Source organism: Amphiura filiformis, chromosome 4 (assembly GCF_039555335.1).
Source record: "Amphiura filiformis chromosome 4, Afil_fr2py, whole genome shotgun sequence".
NCBI classification, from domain to species: domain Eukaryota; kingdom Metazoa; phylum Echinodermata; class Ophiuroidea; order Amphilepidida; family Amphiuridae; genus Amphiura; species Amphiura filiformis.
In genome coordinates this window covers 80,126,940-80,137,442 of record NC_092631.1, presented here as the reverse complement: position 1 = coordinate 80,137,442, position 10,503 = coordinate 80,126,940, and positions in this window count along the sequence as shown.

Sequence of the window (10,503 nt, the reverse complement as noted above, 5' to 3'; positions counted from 1 at the left end):
GCTAACTCAATTTTCTTTCCATGTGAGCGTACTAGGCACCGCCAGGGTTCGAACCCACAACCTCTCGCACGACAGTCGAACGCCGATTGAGCTAACTTGACTGCTACAAGAACTGCTTTGTGAGAAGTTGAAGTGGGATATATAGGCAAATTTATTTATTACAATTAGGCCTATATATATAAATATTCTGTTATTAAGTGATAACATTCAACTTTTGTAACAGATAAATCTAAATATTAAATCATAGAACCCTTTGATTAAATTTAGTGGATATATCTCAAATGAGTCGTCTCCAGTGGCGTAGCTGGGATTTTTTCCAGGGGGGGGGCAAGCCTATATGGGGTGGGGGCCCAAATCCACCAAACAAAAATTTGCAAGGTTGACCCAATTTTTTTTCGGTGGTTTGAAAAAGTGGGGGGGGCGGGGGCCCAAATAGGCATTGCCAGGTGGGCAATTGCCCCCCCCCGGCAGCTACACCACTGGTCGTCTCTCAGTTTGGGTCATTTTTGGGTGATGGTGGGGAGGGAGGTGGTCCATAAATAGGGATAGTGCAGGGCCATTATTTTTATGATCTTACCTGTTTTGAGGCCCCCCTGCAGATACTATACATTTTTATGACCCTTTCAATACACAGACACAAATACCCAGTTGACTATTTTGGTCAAAAATTGTGCTGGGATAGGTCGTTTCAACAGACCACATTTGCCTTGCTATAAACTTTTTGTAGTCAAACCTTTTCATATGAAAATGACTGCCCCTTGTGTCCGAGTTTGATCTAGCCAGCCTAGTCTGTTTGTGTCGGACGGAGTCCGAATCCGACAAAAAAGTCTGAGTCCAGACGCAATTCCGGAGCTTGGATGGATAGAAAAAGTCTGGATATCCAAACTCCTCTATATGTCGAGCAAATGGCTATGAGGGGAAAATGTTTGAAAAGTCCGGATTTCCGGAGCTTGGATGGACAGAAAAAGTCTGGATATCCGAACTCCTCTATAGGTCGAGCGCGGCCCTATCGAGGGAAAATGTATGAAAAGTACAGGATTTACGGAGCTTGGGTGGACAGAAAAAGTCTGGATATCCGAACTCCTCTATAGGTTGAGCATGGCCCTATCGAGGGAAGATGTTTGAAAAGTCTGGATTTCCGGCGCTTGGATGGACAGAAAAAGTCTGGATATCCGAACTCCTCTGTTTGAAAAGTCCGGATATCCGGAGCTTGGATGGATGGAAAAAGTCTGGATATCCGAACTCCTCTATAGGGGGTGTGCGCTTATTTTCTGGAATAGCCCATTACACGCTCATCACCGCACCAGACACTTTACTAAACAGCTCTTTACATTGCTTCGGGAAGGTTTCGAAAGAATTCAAAGACAGCAATAGTGACACCTTAAGATGAATTTAGAAATCATTTTACGTTTACGATTTCCTGAAGGGGGTTGAGGGTAATTGGGTGGGAGTCATTTTGATCACCGTTTTTTACAAATTCGCCAAATAACAGCCAATATGTCCTATACGCTCGTATTCATGGTATTAGGCTCCATGAGCTAGTACAATGTATCAAAATGTTTGCTACCCATCAGTCTTGTTGTCTAATGAAACGTCTGCTTCTTCCAAATTCAACATTAGATCCTCTTGAAAATGATTCTTTTATAAGCAGAATATGTTTCCTACAGTGGTAGCAAAGAGCAAGAAATGTCAGAACAATTGCAAAAATCAACTTCGAATAGAAGTCGTCTGAGTTACTATTCCCGTAGCAATTGTCTTGGTAGATCACGTCCTTCCGTACGGCAATCGACCGGGCAATCGACTACCATGCTTATTATAAATACCATAGGCCTCCGCATATAATGCCTTCGTTGATTGCACTGGTGAACTTGGACTGAATATTCTTGAGTCGCGACTGCGGGTTATCTTCTGCCAGAGTGGGCTATTCCAGTTGAAATCCATACAAACCCCGGGGGCACTCCATATGTTGTTACGCGTCATGTGCCAGTCACTAGACCCCTTTTTTGAGGCAAACTCTATCCCCTTTTTTTTCATCAGCTTACATCCATCACCTTTTTCATAAACCCAATGGCCCTCTTTTTTCAGAAATTTACAGCACATCTGCATATTTTTGCAGACTTCGTGCGCATTTTGAACGAATTTAACATTTTGTAGCCATTTTAGCTTTTAAAAAAGTTTTTGTCCAAAAGTTATTTTATCACAGTCAATGTCACCCAATTATAGCATTGTCACACTGAATGACCCCCGTTTTCTTGGAGCCCACACTGAACATGCTTAATGACCCCCTTTTCGCCAAAAATACCCCTAGTGTCGTACTTTCATAATAATGAAGAATAAGAAAATTAAAAACAATGAGATAAGTTCTTATCTAATTAAGAATATCATGCCCAATCAAGTCCATTGATCATAAAAACAACTCTGATCAGCTCTGATGTACTCAAGAAGAAATACGAAAATGAAAACGACACCAGGCATGATAGGAAAAGCTCCGGAAAAGTAGTTATATATTTGGATATTAATATGGCTCTTTTCTTGCTGTTGAACATTTTGCCTGAAGGGTATTTGGGGTGGGGGTCATTTTGAGTAGCGTTTGTTTCACAAATTCACCAAATAACAGCCGATATTTCCTATACGCTCGTATCAGACGTCATCAGCTAGTATAATAATAGTGTAAGACATATCGTCTAATTTGTGATGATGTTGTGAGAAACGCTGCTCAAAATGATCTCAAAAATACCTCGCCTCTAAACATGCTAAAACAGCACCTCGAACCGACACTAGCGCAACTATGAACTATACCATGAATGATGAAAGCTGTTCAATAATACAAACAACACTTGCAAACTACTTATTACAAGGAAGTACTCGCCACTTTCTTGAAAAGATTCACCAGGATAGTTCATGTAGATAATCAAAGTAAATTTCGTGAAACATCCAGTACTCACATATCCAGTACTCACATTTAGAAACACCAGCAGGGGAGTGCATCTGGAATCACTCATACGTGATCAAGAAACCAGACCATTTGGATCTCGAAACGTTGTAGCTCCATAAAATGTGAGTACTGGATATATTTCAAGAAATTTACTTTGATAAAGTACTCGCCAACAGTTGCGTAGATTTCTTTTTGACATTGGGGTGGGGGTGGGGATGGAAAAATTTATAGGAAGTATAGGAAATCCAGCGACAAAATAAGTTTATGGTACAAATGCGCGAGAAGCGCGTGAAAATATTTGCCATATTTAAGCTAAACTGATGAAATATTGTGCCAAAGTGGAATCAATTTGCGCGAAGCGCGAAAAAATTGGCTCTTTTGGGGCTAAATGGCCAAATATGAGGTTAATTTGGTCAGAAACCCACATACAGGCGCCAACATGGGGGGATGATTGTATGAACTATCCCCCTGGCAAAATATTGGGGGTGGGGGGGTATCTACGCCTATGCTCGCCACTACGAACCCTGCCAGTGAGTCTTTAGTCAACCAAGCAAGGATTAAACGATTTTCTTCAAAACAAAAATTGCTCTCATGATGATATGCGATAAGTTTCATGGTTCACACCTGACCTGTACGTTCTTAACCAAGTGTCCAAAGAGCAAGAATACTCAATTATCATGAATTTTCCCAATAAGCAATGCACTCATGATTTGTGGACACGCTCACCACCCCTCTAACACTTACTAGCATTATTAAAGGAACACTCCGGCAATCACATCATTATGCCTTATACATGTAGACGAATCCAATTTCACGCATTCCTGTTCCTCCATGGCAGCCATTAGCCGCGACGGGTACCCAACTATCCCACCTAAAATGTGGGATGCTGCGGCCTTGAAGGGTATTATAAACTGCATTCTATCACCCGTGTAACACGTAGACAAAGGAATGATGACAGTTTACAACACAAAAGAATCTAACATCGAATTTTAATCCACCCAATTGGGTACTCACATCACCTGTTTGGTGCACGCGGGTACCCAAATATGCCCGACCAAATCCTGACCATGACTTGGCTCGTTTGATTCGTCTACATGTTAGAAAAACAATTATCAATCACGAATCACCGGCTTTAATTTAAAACAAACTCATATTGACCATGCATAAAAACGAATAAAAACAGCCGGCTCTCAACATTGATATTCAAAATTCCTGCGCCAAAATTACCTGCGGCAATTGACGTCATGGTTATTTATCTCAATTGTCGTCAACTTGGTTGTTCACATGGATTTTAAAAAACTTGGTTTTTCGATTGAAAATCCAAGTTTTTCGCCGATAAAGCTGGTTTTTCAATTGAAAATCTTGGTTTATCACCGAAAAACTTGGTTTTTCAAATCAAAAAACTTGGTTTTTCACATGGATTCGAAAAACTTGGGTTTTCGATTTTAAAATCCAAGTTTTTCGCCGATAAACCTGGTTTTTCAAAAAAACTTTATTTTCAATCGGATTTTTCCCGTTGAAAAGACAAAACTGATGTTAAAGATAGCAATAATATCATCAATAACATTTTGAGTCAATTTTATCCATAAAACGATACAGGATAGGATAGATAATTACTTTGACTTCAATGTGGTCCATATAATGAAGATTTTGATTCTACAACATTATTAGATCTGTTATCAACATATCAATTATGCACTCACAGGCAACCAAACATCATGCTATGCTCAGTAGTCCACTGATATGACCTCGTGATCATTCCCCGCTTTGACCATGTCATTTTTTTGATATGCTGATTGCTGAACAAGTTTATGTTTATATGTGTAGGCCTAACCTATGATAACTTTTTAAGTCATAATTAATTCAAACATAACTTTGGCAATACTCAATCGTTTTCGTTCGTTGAAACGGCAAAACATACTTTCTTTTCCTTGCAAATCGAATTAGCAGACATCAAAACATTTCCACCACGAGAAGTAAAAAAAAAATAATTCATACCAATAGAAGAAGGCTATAATCTTAGCTAATCTTTAGTGTACACAAACCCCATCTCAGAATTAGGTACCAGCCCTAATTCATTGTTAGCGTTTCTGTTCATGCTTCTGCTGCTTGCTGTTGTTATGCTTTATGTAGTATAAGTTTTATTTTTAAGTTGGAATTCGCGATGAAATGTCGTGTGATTTTTTGCGTTGGCAGAAATCGTTTTGTTCTTGTTTTCATTAAGCCACTGTGCAGCTGTAGGGTTTAGAATACAAAAACAGAATCTCAATCACATGCAGAATTGTAGATTTAATTAGTTTGTCTTTGAGTAATTGTAGGCATGATAATGCTTGAGTCATTCCATTGATGGAACTCCAACGCCAAGTAGTTGCCTTCCACGACGACGAAAAGATTTGTTGCGTACTGAATAGACTACAATGTTGATGCAACTATTAGCCAGCCACAAAGCCACAACAGTCCCTTCTAGTGGCTCTCTAGATCTGCGGGATAAAACCCCAGAACTATCCAAAGCAATCACCGTGGATACTGGTATATATGTGGCAATAAGCAGTAGAGTCAAAATAAAGAATGTTACACTTGTTTTAAACTCGACACTACGAAACCTATTCACTACGTTATTTTCTACTTGACGAAGAACAGATTCATCTGCATCAATTCGTCGAGCATGAGCTCTTGATATGCAGTATAAGCGCAAATACAGGCAGACTGTCACAACACATGGAAAAGCAAAGAGTACCAACGCCTTGATAATACTTGTAAAATTAACATCATCAGGGTCTATTGGATCAGTCACGCACATTTTAATACCTGTGTGATATTTAGAAACCGTTCCTGGTCGGAACACATGTAGAACAGCCCATCCTGTGGCAAATATCCAGATGTTGATGACGACAATGCGAGCTTTGACAGCTGTTACAAAATTGGTATATTGTAGTGGGTATACAATAATGCAATATATCTTTCCACATTTACCGAAATCAGAGAAAAAACGGAACAAGTACCGAAGAGGTTTTGTGTAAAGGCGTTGATGCCACAATAAGTGTCCGAGTATGGCCAATTGCCAGTGATTGCGGGTCCTATTGCTGGGGAAATCGTAAAGATGCCAGTAAATAAATCCGCTGCTGCTAGACTTTTCATAAAGATGCTTACGACTTCGCTAATTCCGTCAACTTTTTGACGAAGAACAAGTAAGCAAAATGTGTTTCCTACAATGGTAGCAAGAGCAAGAAATATCAGAACAATTGCGAAAATCATCTTCGTCTCACAGGTTACTGTTCCCGCAGTTGTAATAATGCAACCGAGTTAATGCGGCAATCGACTTCTATCTCCGTGTAGTGTCTTCGATATATTGGACCGGTGAACCTAGCGGACTGTTCTTGAGTAGCGAATAAAGAATCATCCGCCACAATTAAACACTAATCGTAAGTACAACGGTTTCAATACTCGCGCTCTCGGGGCTCAGTATTTGGGCATTGCTAGCCTTTGCTATTTTTCCAGTTCCATCATGTTAATTACAATAATATCAAAAGTGAGCATTAATTGTGTTTCGCATTACGAGAAAGTCTTTCATATCTAAGTTGTTGTTTTCTATTACTTATTATTGTTTGGTTATAATTGATGGAGAACCAATGTCTATTGTATTTACTCCCGATGATGATTTGGTTTATCGTTCAGTTCCAAAGAACAGGTTTTTGTAAGAAATACTTCTAATGGACCGAAACCGAACGTATAGATATAGTATTGATAATTTGTTCATTATATTATATTTTATATACAGTGATTAGTATCGTCACTCGCCCAAGGGAAATCATCTTCAAATTCAACATGTTTTGACGAGTTCCTGATTAGTTCTAATCTAATTAAGAATACAATCGCCAAATGAAGTCTGTTGTCGGATGCAATAACGTCAAGCTAGGATAGAGAAATAGGAAATAAACACGACAATAGGAAATAAGGCAGCTAATTCAGGAGAATAGTAGCTATATTCGTATTTTAATATGCTCTTCACGTAATAAGATATTTTATGATTTTCTAAGATTTTGTTTCCCATGATGAATTGTGATTTTCATTATGGGCAATTCTGTAATTACGTCACACTTTTCAAAAATGGTCACAATTTTAAAATCGTCCAAATAACTTGATTTATGTCTCATATCGAAGGATATATAGAATGTAGTTTACCGATCTACTATTGAATTTCATCTATCATAATTTTTTTTCAAGATATGGGCATATAATGAGAAATGGCACGTTGCGGACGTACATGACCAACTTTCAATTCAATTACAACCACCCTCTACCATTTCTTTTTGTTGTGTGAAACAAATTAATTTGGCACATTTTCAAAATTTAGTGTAAATACTTTGTTTTGAAAATGTTTCCTTGTATGGATCTATGTCCAATATTTAGAAATAACATCCGGAACTCGTTGCGGACGTTCGAATTGACAAAAATCAGAACGTACGTCCGCAACACAAAAAATGTACGTCCGCAACAGCTGAAACCGAGTAATTTTAACCCGTAAGATAAAAAAAACACCAGATTTTTGCCTTTGCTGTGTTTCTTTAGCTTGGTCCCTCATCGCAATTAAACAAATAACCGTTACAATGAAAGCTATTATTAGACTAATTATTGTAACATGTCTAACACCAATTTTTAAAAACACATCGTGGATTTCGTAGCCCCAGTGGTATCATCAGGTATCTTATCAAAGCTTTCTGAATTCAATGCACAATCAGTAGTTCTGCTTGGCCACTTCTGCTCCACCACAAGGAATGGCTTGGCAGCTGTACAACAGATGCTGCTGGATGGACGCCGCACACTTGAGATGTGTAATGCTCTTGGTCTACATGGTCTAACGCAATTTGCCAAAGAACCTACCCCGAAAAATCATTTTAAACTTCAGATTCGATCGAGTACTTCCTTTCTCTTGACCCAAAGGCTGACAGTAAAATTGTTAACTTGATTGTTGGGAGTGGCCTTCTTTTCCTTGTTCTTTGTCTTCAAATCTGTTTCTCACTTCTCTTTCCATACAGGCCAGCATTCTTATATAGGCTTTTTAACCTGGCTTGAGCATTCTGTTTGAGCCTGGTCTCATCAGGACCCAAGCGTGTCTCCACACGGAGCAACCGTTTATAAACAAACAAACAAAGAAACTGACGTACAGAGGTAAACCCTACAAGCGCAAAGTATGGCAGTGCGATAAGGATGCATGACCACTGGGGAATGAGAGGTTTTCTTGCATCTGCAGACTTGTCATGGTCTCTTGCACTAGTCCAGAAGAAGCTTACAGCAACATCACCACCATTATCAGTGATGAAATGGAGATTTTTATACCAGCAAAGCTTATTTACAAGAAGACTCGTGACAAAGAATGGTTTGATGACCAGTTGATGAGCAGCAACCAGGAAGCTAAAAATAACAACACCAAGGAAAATAAGGGTAAGTTTACAAAAGCTAGAGAGGAGTACAATCATGCAGAGAAGATAGCCAGAAGGAGCTACAACAAAACGTCGTGGAAAGAACTCTCAGATGGCAGCCTTAGCAGTAAGATATGGTGGAACACTGTTAACCCCCTGTGTGGTAAGTCCACCAGAGTTGATATACCAGTACTTAAGGATGAGCGTCAAGTCTACACTACATCAATAGCTGAAAATATTTGCCAGACATGTGCCGCAAAATGTCAGCTTGTCAGCACAGAAGAATCTGTTCCTGAAGTTTAGCATTCAGCAACATGTTCAATGGAAAAGATAGCCTTTCAAGGTCAAAGATGTTCGGAAGCTTCATTCATAAAGCTACTGGTCCTGATGAAATCCCTGCAAGAGTCCTGAAGGAGTGCATCGCGGAACTTACAAGAAGCTACAAGACCACTAAGTCTGCTGTTTGAGCTTTGCTTCTCCACGGGAGTTTTCCCAAGCCAATGGAAGACTGCATCTGTCATCCCTAATTCACAAGAGAGATTTGATTCGAAGTTTAATGCATCTATAGTTTGATCAGCTCGTAATAGGCGGGAAATGTTTTTACCACTACACCAAAAAGTAGACCCACGTTAAGAGTTCTAGTATTAGTTGACCTGTCTGATCTATAGGCCTATTTTGTGTGTTAAAGAAAGTATACAAAGTATAGGACTTGTATTAATAATTCGTGATGCTTCTGGCGAGATGTGACAAGAAGATATTGCCTGCTTACTTGTTTATGTCGACTTGTCTAGTCGGACTCCGCTGATGGCTCTCCACACGACTCTGTTCTGCATGCAGTCCCTAATGTCTTGTCTCTCTATCGCAATGCCCTCGATTAGTTGTTTAATGTAATCTTTCCGTGGTTGTCCTCTTGATCTTTTACCATGTGTAGGCTGCCACCAGTGGCGTAGATTTCTTTTTGACATTGGGGGGGGGTGGAGTTGGAAAAAATTCTTAAAGTATAGTCTATGCAGCACCTTTTGGCGACAGAATAAGTTAGTTTATGGTAGAAATGCGCGCGAAGCGCGTGAAAAATTTTGCTATTTGAAGCTAAACTGATGAAATATGGTGTAAAAGTGGAATAAATGCGCGTGGAGCGCGCGAAAATTTGCACTTTTGGGGCTAAAATGGGCAAATATGAGGTTAATTTGGTCAGAAACCCATTATCAGGCGTCAACATTGGGGGATGATTGTATGGACCATCCCCTGGCAAAATATTAGGGGGGGGGTGCTGCCACAGCTGCCTCTGTTTCACTTCTGGCACAGTGTCCAGCAAAGGCCCAGCCTTTTAGTTTTCAGCCTTTCGGAAACAGGTAACATTAAGTGCTTTTCTCAGTAGTCTTGTGTAACAACCATCAAGGGCCTTCCTAAACTTTGATGTAATTGTCCAGGTTTCTGCACCATAGGCCTACATCAGAACTGACTCGACTGTGGTGGTGAAAAGCTTGGATTTAAGATTTCTAGGCAGGCTGCTCTTCCATATCTTGTTCGTGCTGTTGCAGGCTCTCCATGCCTGGGCTTTCCTGATGTTAAAATCCTTTTCACTGCTGCCAATCCAAGCCCCAAGGTATTTGAAATCGCCAACTACTTCAAGCTCGGTTCCATCAAGCGTTTGGATTGGGGATGCGGCCATATTGCAAACCATTGCCTTGGTTTTCTTGGCGTTTATGCTGAGACCGACTGTTAGTGCTGCAGTCTCAACAAGATGGAGTAGTTCTTCGGCATCACTGAGACTGTCGGCCAATAGTGCTATGTCGTCAGCGAAGTCGAGGTCTGTAATTGTTTGCGGGCCTATTGTTTTTAGCGTGAGCCCTAGACGATCTCCATTCCCATGTAGTGTTTCCTGAGAGTCGTGGACTGTTACAAAAAGAAATGGTACAAGTGTGTGAGTTTGCAGACTTAACATGGTTTGGAAATAATTTCTTCATTTTTTTTTGGTGTTATCTGTCGTTTACATTATCCTTCCTAAAACACAAAAGTGCGAATATTTCCAAACACCAAAATTAGCTAAAATTTCGGACATGTTACAAAACTATATTTTCTAGAATTTCAGAGAATACTTTAAATATTGGCCGGTTATTTTTCACACAGTGACGTTAACTAGGCAAT